The 15,492-nt window shown below is 48.2% G+C and overlaps 1 long non-coding RNA gene across 1 annotated transcript in view; it reads left to right on the top strand.

Annotated features, from left to right (window-relative positions):
• LOC141134610 (uncharacterized) overlaps window positions 1-15,492 on the top strand; it is a 52,300-nt gene that overhangs the window by 16,476 nt on the left and 20,332 nt on the right. The window contains exon 3 of the long non-coding RNA XR_012243234.1: window positions 910-1,112. This is a non-coding gene — a long non-coding RNA (uncharacterized lncRNA). The remainder of the gene's footprint in view (window positions 1-909; window positions 1,113-15,492) is intronic.

Genomic DNA, 15,492 nt, shown 5'->3' with positions numbered 1-15,492 from the left:
CACCCAATGCAAGACAAGGCAATAAGCCGTGCTCCCTATCCTACCAGTTCACACCACCACACTGCTGTGGTGTGTTCTGAAAAAAGTATGGCACGCAGGACTTTTTTAACCACAATGTGTTGTGAATTAAAGTGGTTGTAAACTCTGTTACACAACTTGTACCTAGAGGTAAGCCTATAAGGCTCACCTGTAAGTACTGTAAATATCTCCTAAACTTGCACAGTTTAGGAGATATTCACTATATGCGCTGCTGCCGACGTCATTGGTGCATGCGCACTGAAGAAATCGCCTGCTTGTGCCGTTTCTTCAGTACACGTGCCATGACTAGCGGCACACACGTGCATGCGCAGGAGTGACGTCATCGCAGCTCTGGCCAATCACAGCGCCGGAGCCCGTGAACCCAAAAGAAAGATGCCGACCATGGGAGCGGAGTTCGGGCGGTTCTGCAGGGCATCATTCTAAGGTAAGTATTTCATAATGAGCTAGTATGTGATGCATACTAGCTCATTATTCCTTTATCTTGCAGGTTTTTTTTTCTGAGGTTTACAACCTCTTTAATTAATGTCATTTTGTGACATATTAATAAAGTTTGCACAAAAAAGGTAAATAGTGCAATGCACTGTTTACAGCACATCGTCAATGCTGCCTTCACACCACACACCATCGGTTGTGTTTTAACACTTGTATTAAATGTTTGTAAATATTTTATAAAATGACCAAAAGTATTAAAAAAAAATAGACCAAAACATGCAACACTATTTTTTTTCCCTTTTTAATCCTTATTTAAAAAAAAAAAAAAAAATTCCAACGGTGTAGTTTCCTCTTTACGAAAAATATTTCTATGTAGGTGTGAGGAGAAATGCAAATGAGCTGTAACTGACATGCCTTCTTTTTTTTTTATAAACAAAGCCATAACGGCAATCACATGGTCAGAGATGAAAGCTACCAGCTGTAAAAGAAGTTTGGATCAACGTACCCTCTGAAATTGAAGACAGACAAGGGTTAAAGCACCTGGAGCAAACCCACACAGGCGAAAACACAAAACAAAACAAGTACTCCAGCACTACAAAGAAAATGCCCTAACTATTAAGCTGGTGTAAACCAGTAAAAAGGTAAAAACAGACATTAAGAAATGGAAAAGTAACATTTGATTGGCTGCTTTTGACAATACAGATGCTTTCCTTCCTTCCAGTTTTTACAACTCAGCCCAGAGGGTGACCTAACAGCTGATATATCTCACATTAATTTGCTGTCACTTTGCTTTACTAAAGTGGAACAGGATGTGTGATGTGATCCTAGTATTACATGTTCAAGATAAGAAATCACTGGCAGTTTTACAGCCTATGTTACGGTAGGAATCTGTTTTATTCAGCAATAATTTGAAAAAGATTCATTATTCGGCGATAAGCTGGCAAGAAACTTACCATGCCTGAATAATTGCTTAGCTAAATCCTGTAGCGGAATGCAAGATTCTGTAGATTAACCCAGTGGTAAAATGAATTGCCCAGACATTCAATAACTACCACTGCACAGTGTACGCCTGCCAGCCAATTAGCTTTTACTCTTTATGACACTAATCCTGCTTTCAAACTGGTCATAGACTGCTGCTTATAATAAGTAAGGTAGCTTATAAGAGAGCCTTTAAGGCCCCATTCCTATAGGCTTCCAAATTAGGTCCCCTTTCAGTTTTTCAGGCTGACCTAATCAAAAGCTCCATGCAGATCTATGAGCAGGCAGACCTAAAATATACTTGTGTCGTTTACATCCGCCTACCTCCTAGTCCATCCAGGTCTGGTTTAAAAAAGTTTAAAGAGACTGCATCCATTTAATCAGACACAAATGTGATGGATTGGAGGTAGCTAATAAAAAATGAGCAGAAGTCCATTTACATCCTGAAGCCCATTTAACCAACACGTCTGTTTTTTTGGGAGCAGTGATTTTAATGATGCTTAAAGTGAAAAAAAGTGAAATATTCCTTTAAATATTGGACCTGGGGGGTGTCTATAGTATGCCTGTAAAGTGGCGTTTCCCGTGCTTAGAACAGTCCCTGCACAAAATGACATTTTTAAAGGAATAAAAGCCATTTAAAACTGCTTGTGGCTTTAATGTAATGTCGGGTTCCGGCAATATGGATGAAAATCAGTGAGACAAACGGCATGGGTACCCCCCCCCCCCCAGTCTATTACCAGATCCTTTGGGTCTTGTATGGATATTAAAAAAATCTAAATTAAAAAAAGGAAAGGCGTGGAGCCCCCAGGCCCTTTGTACTCTGAACAGCAGTATACAGGCGGTGCAAACAAGACAGGGACTGTAGGTTTGTTGTTAAGTAGAATCTGTTTGTAATTTTGAACCAGTACATTTTTAAAGTGTAGCTCCAGTCAAAAAATCTGTTTTTAAGCTTTTTGGAAAACATAGGGAAGGGTTATCACCCCTGTGACATTTGTTTTGCTGTCTGTGCACCTCTTCAGAAGATTTCACCTCACTATCTGTCCCAATGACAAATGTTTTTTGACAATTTGGGGTTTTTAGTGAAACAAGGACTGGTGATAAAGCATCAGTGGAGAGGAGACACGTTTTTCCCATATTAACTCTTACGGGAGAGAATTTCCCTTCCTAGGGGTAGATTTCATCTCACTTCCTGTTGTTTCCTTCCGTTTGCAAGTAGGAGTCATTTGTAAGTTGGATGTTTGAAAGTAGGGGCCTGCCCTATATACTCTGCAGAAATTGCGGCCTTAGGTGTTGGTGTTGCCACAACACTGTAAGTCCTCACAGTTACTCTTGGTGGGCGCAGAAACGGGCCCTGCTGTGAAATATTAGATCAAGAATTGTAATTACATGCACCTGTTGAACAGGGGCAGAAAAAATGTGTCGTTGGTGGTGGTGGTGGTGTTGCCACAACACTGTAAGTCCTCACAGTTACTCTTGGTGGGCACAGAAACAGGCCCTGCTGTGAAATATTAGATCAAGAATTGTAATTACATGTCCCTGTTGAACAGGGTCAGAAAAATTGGGCCTTTGGTGGTGGTGGTGCTGATGCCACAACACTGTAAGTCCTCACAGTTACTCTTGGTGAGAGCTGGAAGGGGCCCTGCTGTGAAATATTACAGTGTAGATCAAGAATTGTAATTACATGCACCTGTTGAACAGGGGCAGAAAAATTGGGCCTTTGGTGGTGGTGGTGTTGCCACAACACTGTAAGTCCTCACAGTTACTCTTAGTGGGCGCAGAAACGGGCCCTGCTGTGAAATATTAGATCAAGAATTGTAATTACATGTCCCTGTTGAACAGGGGCAGAAAAATTGGGCCTTAGGCATTGGTGCCACAACACTGCAACCCCTCACAGATACTCTAGTTGGAGCGCAGGAATGAGTCCTCCTGCAAAATATTGCATCAAAATTTGTAATTAAACGCCCCTGTTAAACAGGGGCTGAAAAATTGGGCCTTAGGCACTGGTGCTGGTGCCACAACACTGCAACCCCTCAAAGATACTCTAGTTGGAGCGCAGGAAGGAGCCCTGCTGCAAAGTATTGCTTCAAAAATTGTAATTACACGCCCCTGTTAAACAAGGGCTGAAAAATTGGGCCTTAGGCACTAGGGATGAGCTTCGAGTTTGAGTCAAACTCATGTTCGACTCGAACATCGGCTGTTCGCAAGTTCGCCGAACAGCGAACAATTTGTTCGCGGCAAATTCGAATGCTGCGGAACACCCTTTAAAAGTCTATGGGAGAAATCAAAAGTGCTAATTTTAAAGGCTTATATGCAAGTTATTGTCATAAAAAGTGTTTGGGGACCTGGGTCCTGCCCCAGGGGACATGGATCAATGCAAAAAAAAGTTTTAAAAACGGCAGTTTTTTCGGGAGCAGTGATTTTAATAATGCTTAAAGTCAAACAATAAAAGTGTAATATCCCTTTAAATTTCGTAGCTGGGGGGTGTCTATAGTATGCCTGTAAAGGGGCGCATGTTTCACCTGTTTAGAACAGTCTGACAGCAAAATGACATTTCAAAGGAAAAAAGTCATTTAAAACTACTCGCGGCTATTGCATTGCCGGTCCGACAATACACATAGAAGTTCATTGATAAAAACGGCATGGGAATTCCCCACAGGGGAACCCCGAACCAAAATTAAAAAAAAAAAAATGACGTGGGGGTCCCCCTAAATCCATACCAGGCCCTTCATGTCTGGTATGGATATTAAGGGGAACCCCGGCCAAAATAAAAAAAAAAAAAAATGATGTGGGGGTCCCCCTAAATTCCGTACCAGACCCTTATCTGAGCATGCAACCTGGCAGGCCGCAGGAAAAGAGGGGGGGACGAGAGAGTGCCCCCCCTCCTGAACCGTACCAGGCCACATGCCCTCCACATTGGGAGGGTGCTTTGGGGTAGCCCCCAAAACACCTTGTCCCCATGTTCATGAGGACAAGGGCCTCATCCCCACAACCCTGGCCGGTGGTTGTGGGGGTCTGCGGGCAGGGGGCTTATCGGAATCTGGAAGCCCCCTTTAACAAGGGGACCCCCAGATCCCGGCCCCCCCTTTGTGAAATGGTAAGGGGGTACAAAAGTACTACCCCAAAGCACCCTCCCAATGTTGAGGGCATGTGGCCTGGTACGGTTCAGGAGGGGGGGCGCTCTCTCGTTCCCCCCTCTTTTCCTGCGGCCTGCCAGGTTGCGTGCTCGGATAAGGGTCTGGTATGGTTTTTTGGGGGGACCCCACGCCGTTTTTTTTTTTTTTAATTTGCACGGGGTTCCCCTTAATATCCATACCAGACCTGAAGGGTCTGGTATGGAATTTAGGGGGACCCCCACGTCATTTTTTTTAAAAATTCTGGTTCGGGGTTCCCCTGTAGGGAATTCCCATGCCGTTTTTATCAATGAACTTTTATGTGTATTGTCAGACCGGCAATGCAATAGCCGCGAGTAGTTTTAAATGACTTTTTTCCTTTGAAATGTCATTTTGCTGTCAGACTGTTCTAAACACGGGAAACATGCGCCCCTTTACAGGCATACTATAGACACCCCCCAGCTACGAAATTTAAAGGGATATTACACTTTTATTGTTTGACTTTAAGCATTATTAAAATCACTGCTCCTGAAAAAACGGCCGTTTTTAAAACTTTTTTTTGCATTGATCCATGTCCCCTGGGGCAGGACCCAGGTCCCCGAACACTTTTTATGACAATAACTTGCATATAAGCCTTTAAAATTAGCACTTTTGATTATTCATGTTCGTGTCCTATAGACTTTAACGGTGTTCGCGTGTTCAAACAAACTTTTTTCCTGTTCGCATGTTCTGGGGGGTGTACAGGGGGGTGTTCAGCTCATCCCTATTAGGCACTTGTGCTGGTGCCACAACACTGCAACCCCTCACAGATACTCTAGTTGGAGCGCAGGAATGAGCCCTGCTGCAAACTATTGCATCAAAAAATTGTAATTACACGCCCCTGTTAAACAGGGGCTGAAAAATTGGGCCTTAGGCACTGGTGCTGGTGCCACAACAGTGCAACCCCTCACAAATACTCTAGTTGAGGGCAGCAACGAACCCTCCTTGCAAAATATTGCATCAAAAATTGTAATTACACACCCCTGTTAAACAGGGGCTGAAAAATTGGGCCTTAGCCACTGGTGGCGATGTCCAGAACCAAAAATATTCTTACAAGCTATCAGCATGATCATTGAGGAGGAAGAGGATAGTCACTCAGCATAACAGGATAGTCACTCAGCATCAGCATAGGCAGTCTTGAAGGGATCTGACATTTCAAAAAAAATGATTTGGTTACATCAGCATCAGGTGCTTGGTAGCTGGTGGTGATCCAAAACTGATTCATTTTTAAGAAGGTCAGTCGACCGACAGAGTCGGTGGACAAGCGCACCCTGTGATCGGTTACAAAGCCTCCAGCAGCACTGAATGTGCGTTCCGAAAGAACGCTGGATGCAGGACAGTCCAGTAGCTCAATTGCATACTGTGCAAGCTCTGGCCAGTGATCCATCCTCAGGACCCAGTAACCCAGAGGAATTTCGGTGGGAAAGATGTCCAAGTCAGATCTTGCCCCTAGGTATTCCTGCACCATGTAAAACAGACGCCGGTGATGGTTCCTGTAACCAATCATACCTTGGGGCTGCGGACTAAAAAATTGTCTGAACGCATCGATCAGACGGCCACCTTCTCCACCGCTCCTTCTTTGCCTGACCGAGGCCTCAGCAACACGTTGTCCAGGAACAGGAGTTTGTAACCAGTCTCTGGGAACACGTTGCACAGACCTTTCCGCAAGGCCTCGCAACCTTACCCTTGTAATGTGGATCAAGGAGGGTTGCCAGCCAGTATTGATCCCTCTCCTTGATACCACAAATACGAGGATCCTTCTGCAGGGTTTGCAGGATCAGGGAGGCCATGCAGCATAGGTTTGCAGAGGGAGTCCTCTTGGTCAGTAAGGACGACATGATCCGCAGCCACCTCCTCCCAGCCACGTACAGGTCCATGGGTTTCTTGGGACTGTAAATGATCCCTTAAAGACTGTTGCTGATGCTGAGTGCCAGGCTCCACCTCCATGCTGACACAATCCTCCTCTTCCTCCTCCTCCTCGTCCTCTTCCTGTGTGATCGGCGGGCATGCAGGAACACTGTCTGGATAAAGGGGGCCTTGAGAGCTAAGGAAGTCCCCCTCTTCCTGCCTCTGTTCTGCCTCCAGTGCCCTGTCCATTATTCCACGCAGGTGGACAAGGGGGGCAGTGTCACTGATGCATGCACTGTCACTGCTCACCATCCTCGTGGCCTCCTCAAATGGTGACAGGACAGTCCCCTTAGCCTGTCCTGGTACCATAGTCGCACAGGTACTCATTGATGGCCCTCTGCTGCATGTGCAGCTGCTGCAGCATGGCCAACATTGAGTTCCACCTGGTGGGCATGTCACAGATTAGGCGGTTCTTGGGCAGGTTAAATTCATTTTGGAGGTTAGCCAGCCGAGCACTGGCATTATATGACCTGCGGAAATGCACACAGACTTTCCTGGTCTGCCTCAGGACATCCTGTAAGCCCAGGTACCTGTCCAAGAACCGCTGCACCACCAAGTTAAGGACGTGACACATGGGTCAGTTGTCCCTGTTGGAGGGCAGAGAGGAGGTTGGTGCCATTGTCGAAAACCACCATACCTGTCTTAAGCTGGCGTGGGGTCAACCACCTCTGAACCTGCCCCTGCAGAGCTGACAGAATCTCTGCCCCAGTGTGGCTCCTGTCCCCCAAGCACACCAGCTCAAGCACCGCATGGCATCTTTTGGCTTGCGTGCTTGCATAGCCCCTTGAACGCCTACGGAGCACCGCTGGTTCCGAAGACAAATCAGCACAGGAAGAGGCGATGGAGGAAGAAGAAGAGGAGGGGGTGGAGGAGAGAGGTGTGGCAAAATCACCACTAGTAGTATTTTGGAGGCATGGTGGTGGAACAACCTCCAACACTACTGCACCCTTTTCTGCATCCTTCCCAGCTGCCAGAAGAGTCACCCAGTGCGCGGTGAAAGATAGGTAACGTCCCTGTCCATGCCTGCTGGACCATGAGTCAGTAATATGCACCATACCACTGACCACCCTGTCCAGCGAGGCCAAGACAGAAACAGGCCCTGCTGTGAAATATTAGATCAAGAATTGTAATTACATGTCCCTGTTGAACAGGGTCAGAAAAATTGGGCCTTTGGTGGTGGTGGTGCTGATGCCACAACACTGTAAGTCCTCACAGTTACTCTTGGTGAGAGCTGGAAGGGGCCCTGCTGTGAAATATTACAGTGTAGATCAAGAATTGTAATTACATGCACCTGTTGAACAGGGGCAGAAAAATTGGGCCTTTGGTGGTGGTGGTGTTGCCACAACACTGTAAGTCCTCACAGTTACTCTTAGTGGGCGCAGAAACGGGCCCTGCTGTGAAATATTAGATCAAGAATTGTAATTACATGTCCCTGTTGAACAGGGGCAGAAAAATTGGGCCTTAGGCATTGGTGCCACAACACTGCAACCCCTCACAGATACTCTAGTTGGAGCGCAGGAATGAGTCCTCCTGCAAAATATTGCATCAAAATTTGTAATTAAACGCCCCTGTTAAACAGGGGCTGAAAAATTGGGCCTTAGGCACTGGTGCTGGTGCCACAACACTGCAACCCCTCAAAGATACTCTAGTTGGAGCGCAGGAAGGAGCCCTGCTGCAAAGTATTGCTTCAAAAATTGTAATTACACGCCCCTGTTAAACAAGGGCTGAAAAATTGGGCCTTAGGCACTAGGGATGAGCTTCGAGTTTGAGTCAAACTCATGTTCGACTCGAACATCGGCTGTTCGCAAGTTCGCCGAACAGCGAACAATTTGTTCGCGGCAAATTCGAATGCTGCGGAACACCCTTTAAAAGTCTATGGGAGAAATCAAAAGTGCTAATTTTAAAGGCTTATATGCAAGTTATTGTCATAAAAAGTGTTTGGGGACCTGGGTCCTGCCCCAGGGGACATGGATCAATGCAAAAAAAAGTTTTAAAAACGGCAGTTTTTTCGGGAGCAGTGATTTTAATAATGCTTAAAGTCAAACAATAAAAGTGTAATATCCCTTTAAATTTCGTAGCTGGGGGGTGTCTATAGTATGCCTGTAAAGGGGCGCATGTTTCACCTGTTTAGAACAGTCTGACAGCAAAATGACATTTCAAAGGAAAAAAGTCATTTAAAACTACTCGCGGCTATTGCATTGCCGGTCCGACAATACACATAGAAGTTCATTGATAAAAACGGCATGGGAATTCCCCACAGGGGAACCCCGAACCAAAATTAAAAAAAAAAAAATGACGTGGGGGTCCCCCTAAATCCATACCAGGCCCTTCATGTCTGGTATGGATATTAAGGGGAACCCCGGCCAAAATAAAAAAAAAAAAAATGATGTGGGGGTCCCCCTAAATTCCGTACCAGACCCTTATCTGAGCATGCAACCTGGCAGGCCGCAGGAAAAGAGGGGGGGACGAGAGAGTGCCCCCCCTCCTGAACCGTACCAGGCCACATGCCCTCCACATTGGGAGGGTGCTTTGGGGTAGCCCCCAAAACACCTTGTCCCCATGTTCATGAGGACAAGGGCCTCATCCCCACAACCCTGGCCGGTGGTTGTGGGGGTCTGCGGGCAGGGGGCTTATCGGAATCTGGAAGCCCCCTTTAACAAGGGGACCCCCAGATCCCGGCCCCCCCTTTGTGAAATGGTAAGGGGGTACAAAAGTACTACCCCAAAGCACCCTCCCAATGTTGAGGGCATGTGGCCTGGTACGGTTCAGGAGGGGGGGCGCTCTCTCGTTCCCCCCTCTTTTCCTGCGGCCTGCCAGGTTGCGTGCTCGGATAAGGGTCTGGTATGGTTTTTTGGGGGGACCCCACGCCGTTTTTTTTTTTTTTAATTTGCACGGGGTTCCCCTTAATATCCATACCAGACCTGAAGGGTCTGGTATGGAATTTAGGGGGACCCCCACGTCATTTTTTTTAAAAATTCTGGTTCGGGGTTCCCCTGTAGGGAATTCCCATGCCGTTTTTATCAATGAACTTTTATGTGTATTGTCAGACCGGCAATGCAATAGCCGCGAGTAGTTTTAAATGACTTTTTTCCTTTGAAATGTCATTTTGCTGTCAGACTGTTCTAAACACGGGAAACATGCGCCCCTTTACAGGCATACTATAGACACCCCCCAGCTACGAAATTTAAAGGGATATTACACTTTTATTGTTTGACTTTAAGCATTATTAAAATCACTGCTCCTGAAAAAACGGCCGTTTTTAAAACTTTTTTTTGCATTGATCCATGTCCCCTGGGGCAGGACCCAGGTCCCCGAACACTTTTTATGACAATAACTTGCATATAAGCCTTTAAAATTAGCACTTTTGATTATTCATGTTCGTGTCCTATAGACTTTAACGGTGTTCGCGTGTTCAAACAAACTTTTTTCCTGTTCGCATGTTCTGGGGGGTGTACAGGGGGGTGTTCAGCTCATCCCTATTAGGCACTTGTGCTGGTGCCACAACACTGCAACCCCTCACAGATACTCTAGTTGGAGCGCAGGAATGAGCCCTGCTGCAAACTATTGCATCAAAAAATTGTAATTACACGCCCCTGTTAAACAGGGGCTGAAAAATTGGGCCTTAGGCACTGGTGCTGGTGCCACAACAGTGCAACCCCTCACAAATACTCTAGTTGAGGGCAGCAACGAACCCTCCTTGCAAAATATTGCATCAAAAATTGTAATTACACACCCCTGTTAAACAGGGGCTGAAAAATTGGGCCTTAGCCACTGGTGGCGATGTCCAGAACCAAAAATATTCTTACAAGCTATCAGCATGATCATTGAGGAGGAAGAGGATAGTCACTCAGCATAACAGGATAGTCACTCAGCATCAGCATAGGCAGTCTTGAAGGGATCTGACATTTCAAAAAAAATGATTTGGTTACATCAGCATCAGGTGCTTGGTAGCTGGTGGTGATCCAAAACTGATTCATTTTTAAGAAGGTCAGTCGACCGACAGAGTCGGTGGACAAGCGCACCCTGTGATCGGTTACAAAGCCTCCAGCAGCACTGAATGTGCGTTCCGAAAGAACGCTGGATGCAGGACAGTCCAGTAGCTCAATTGCATACTGTGCAAGCTCTGGCCAGTGATCCATCCTCAGGACCCAGTAACCCAGAGGAATTTCGGTGGGAAAGATGTCCAAGTCAGATCTTGCCCCTAGGTATTCCTGCACCATGTAAAACAGACGCCGGTGATGGTTCCTGTAACCAATCATACCTTGGGGCTGCGGACTAAAAAATTGTCTGAACGCATCGATCAGACGGCCACCTTCTCCACCGCTCCTTCTTTGCCTGACCGAGGCCTCAGCAACACGTTGTCCAGGAACAGGAGTTTGTAACCAGTCTCTGGGAACACGTTGCACAGACCTTTCCGCAAGGCCTCGCAACCTTACCCTTGTAATGTGGATCAAGGAGGGTTGCCAGCCAGTATTGATCCCTCTCCTTGATACCACAAATACGAGGATCCTTCTGCAGGGTTTGCAGGATCAGGGAGGCCATGCAGCATAGGTTTGCAGAGGGAGTCCTCTTGGTCAGTAAGGACGACATGATCCGCAGCCACCTCCTCCCAGCCACGTACAGGTCCATGGGTTTCTTGGGACTGTAAATGATCCCTTAAAGACTGTTGCTGATGCTGAGTGCCAGGCTCCACCTCCATGCTGACACAATCCTCCTCTTCCTCCTCCTCCTCGTCCTCTTCCTGTGTGATCGGCGGGCATGCAGGAACACTGTCTGGATAAAGGGGGCCTTGAGAGCTAAGGAAGTCCCCCTCTTCCTGCCTCTGTTCTGCCTCCAGTGCCCTGTCCATTATTCCACGCAGGTGGACAAGGGGGGCAGTGTCACTGATGCATGCACTGTCACTGCTCACCATCCTCGTGGCCTCCTCAAATGGTGACAGGACAGTCCCCTTAGCCTGTCCTGGTACCATAGTCGCACAGGTACTCATTGATGGCCCTCTGCTGCATGTGCAGCTGCTGCAGCATGGCCAACATTGAGTTCCACCTGGTGGGCATGTCACAGATTAGGCGGTTCTTGGGCAGGTTAAATTCATTTTGGAGGTTAGCCAGCCGAGCACTGGCATTATATGACCTGCGGAAATGCACACAGACTTTCCTGGTCTGCCTCAGGACATCCTGTAAGCCCAGGTACCTGTCCAAGAACCGCTGCACCACCAAGTTAAGGACGTGACACATGGGTCAGTTGTCCCTGTTGGAGGGCAGAGAGGAGGTTGGTGCCATTGTCGAAAACCACCATACCTGTCTTAAGCTGGCGTGGGGTCAACCACCTCTGAACCTGCCCCTGCAGAGCTGACAGAATCTCTGCCCCAGTGTGGCTCCTGTCCCCCAAGCACACCAGCTCAAGCACCGCATGGCATCTTTTGGCTTGCGTGCTTGCATAGCCCCTTGAACGCCTACGGAGCACCGCTGGTTCCGAAGACAAATCAGCACAGGAAGAGGCGATGGAGGAAGAAGAAGAGGAGGGGGTGGAGGAGAGAGGTGTGGCAAAATCACCACTAGTAGTATTTTGGAGGCATGGTGGTGGAACAACCTCCAACACTACTGCACCCTTTTCTGCATCCTTCCCAGCTGCCAGAAGAGTCACCCAGTGCGCGGTGAAAGATAGGTAACGTCCCTGTCCATGCCTGCTGGACCATGAGTCAGTAATATGCACCATACCACTGACCACCCTGTCCAGCGAGGCCAAGACATTGCCTTCCACATGCCGGTGGAGAGCCGAAATCGCCTTCCATGAGAAAAAGTGGCGTTTGGGAACCTGCCACTGAGGAACCGCACATGCCACAAACTCACGGAAGGGGGCAGAGTCTACCAACTGAAAAGGCAACAGTTGAAGTGCTAGCAGATTAGCCAAGCTAGCATTCAACTGCTGCGCATGTGGATGGCTGGGAGCGAACTTCTTTTGGCAGTGCAGCAGCTGGGGCAGGGAAATTTTCCTGGTACAATCTGACGTCGGTGTACCGATAGCACATTGCCCCCAAGTACTTGGCTGTGACACACCTAATTCTACACCTTCATTCCTCTCAGTGCAGGTCTCAGAGAGGATTGAAGGTATAGTGGGCTTGGAGATCCTAGCTGATGAGGAGCAAGGAGAGGTCCTCTTTGTTCTTTGGTGTGTGTCTTTTAGGTACGCTTGCCAACAAACTGCATGGCAGGTCGACATATCTCTGGTCAAGCATGTGGTGCCCAAGCAGGTGATGTTTTGGCCACGCGAGATACGCTTGAGACATATGTTGCAAATAGCAGCGGTGGGATCTGATGCACTCATCTCAAAAAAGGCCACACCAAAGAACTTTTGCAATAACGCGCAGAGACAGCAGCGCCTGCACATGCGGAGCTCTGAGGTGTGATGCAGTCGGTGTGCTGCCCTTAAGCTGGCCCCTGGAGGGCATCCTGCCTCGTTGGTGATGTGCCTCCTCCTCCTCTCTCCTATCAGGCACCCACGTGGAGTCAGTGACCTCATCATCCCCTCCCTCATCACTGGAGCAAAGCTGGCAGTATGCTGCAGCTGGGGGAACATGACTGCCAGATTGCTGTCCTTCTTGGGCACCCCCTCTCTCTGGGCTCACATTACTGCCTTCCTCTAGCTGGGTACCATCATCGGAGCCTTCAAAATGCTGGGCATCCTCCTGGAGCATGTACCCAACACTGTGGTCAAACAGTTCGGGGGACTCCGCAGAAGGACATGGTGTGGCTAGGGAAGGAGTGACTGATGCCATTGAGCTGAGGCAAGAGGCCGCGTTGGCAGCTGCTTTGCCAGACAAAGTACCCTGAGCCTGGGTGAGAGAGGATGAGGAGGATGAGGACGGCTTGGTCATCCACTCTACCAAGTCTTCCACATGTTGCGGCTCAACACAGCCAGCTGCTGAAAAAAAGGACAAGCGTGTCCTGTGGCAACGTGCTGATGAGGATGCATCATCTCCATGACCAGCACTGTTGCCTATAGACACAGAGCCTGCTTGCCCTCTTTTATTGGCTTGTGACTGTCTGCCTCTCCTTGTTGGCCTTCCAGACATACTAATGGCCTGCAGTGAGATGTAGCTGAACAAAGCTGGGATGTATATATAGATATACTGATACTGCGTCTAGCAGAATCAACTGCCTGCCTGTAGTATTATTAGTATGAGAACACCAGCAATTGTCTTCAGGTAGCTTTAGGTGCACACTGTGCAGAGGACGCACTACACTAACTTGTAAATACTGTAGCTGCCTGCCTGTGGTATTAATAGGATCAGAAGAACACCACCAATTGTCTTCAGGTAGCTTTAGGTGCACACTGTGCAGAGGATACAGTACACTAACTGTAAATACTGTTGCTGCCTGTCTGTTGTATTAATAGGAGCAGAACAACAGCAATTGTTTTCAGGTAGCTTTAGGTGCACTCTGTGCAGAGGACGCACTACACTAACTTATAAATACTGTAGCTGCCTGCCTGTGGTATTAATATAGGATCAGAAGAACACCACCAATTTTATTCAGGTAGCTTTAGGTGCACACTGTGCAGAGGACACAGTACACTAACTGTAAATACTGTAGCTGCCTGCCTGTGGTATTAATAGGAGCAGAACAACAAAAATTGTCTCCAGGTAGCTTTAGGTGCACACTGTGCAGAGGACGCACTACACTAACTGTAAATACTGTAGCTGCCTGCCTGTGGTATTAACCACTTGCCGACCACCTAACGCACATATACGGCGGCAGAATGGCACGGGCAGGCAGAATCACGTACCCATACGTGATCTGCCTCCCGCGGGCGGGGGGTCCGATCGGACCCCCCCCCCCGGTGCCAGCGGCGGTCGGCATTTGACTGGGAGCGTCGGGAGGCGAGGGGGAGACCATCCGATCGTGGCCCCCCCTCGCGATCGCTCCCAGCCAATCGGAATCCTCCCCTGCCTGTGTGTAGTTTCACACAGGCAGAGGATGTGATGTCATCTCTCCTCGGCTCGGCAGTTTCCGTTCCAGCGCCGAGGAGAGAAGACATGTAAGTGCACAACACACACACAAACACAGTAGAACATGCCAGGCATACATTACACCCCCGATCGCCCCCCGATCCCCCCCAATCACCCCCCCCTGTCACAAACTGACAGCAAGCAGTATTTTTTTTTTTTTTCTGATTACTGCATGGTGTCAGTTTGTGACAGTTACAGTGTTAGGGCAGTAAGTATTACCCCCTTTAGGTCTAGGGTAACCCCCTAACCCCCCCCAATAAAGTTTTAACCCCTTGATCACCCCCTGTCACCAGTGTCACTAAGCGATCATTTTTCTGATCGCTGTATTAGTGTCGCTGGTGACGCTAGTTAGGGAGGTAAATATTTAGGTTCGCCGTCAGCGTTTTATAGCGACAGGGACCCCCAGATACTATCTAATAAATGTTTTAACCCCTTGATTGCCCCCTAGTTAACCCTTTCACCACTGATCACCGTATAACTGGTACGGGTGACGCTGGTTAGTTCATTTATTTTTTATAGTGTCAGGGCACCCGCCGTTTATTACCGAATAAAGGTTTAGCCCCCTGATCGCCCGGCGGTGATATGCGTCGCCCCAGGCAGCATCAGATTAGCGCCAGTACTGCTAACACCCACGCACGCAGCATACGCCTCCCTTAGTGGTATAGTATCTGTACGGATCAATATCTGATCCGATCAGATCTATACTAGCGTCCCCAGCAGTTTAGGGTTCCCAAAAACGCAGTGTTAGCGGGATCAGCCCAGATACCCGCTAGCACCTGCGTTTTTCCCCTCTGCCCGGCCCAGCCCACCCAAGTGCAGTATCGATCGATCACTGTCACTTACAAAACACTAAACGCATAACTTCAGCGTTCGCAGAGTCAGGCCTGATCCCTGCGATCGCTAACAGTTTTCTTGGTAGCGTTTTGGTGAACTGGCAAGCACCAGCCCCAGGCAGCGTCAGGTTAGCGCCAGTACCGC

Source organism: Aquarana catesbeiana, linkage group LG03, assembly GCF_042186555.1.
Source record: "Aquarana catesbeiana isolate 2022-GZ linkage group LG03, ASM4218655v1, whole genome shotgun sequence".
In the NCBI taxonomy this organism is placed as follows: Eukaryota; Metazoa; Chordata; class Amphibia; order Anura; family Ranidae; genus Aquarana; species Aquarana catesbeiana.
Note: the sequence above shows the minus strand (reverse complement) of the source record. Positions and strands in the feature narration are given on the sequence as shown.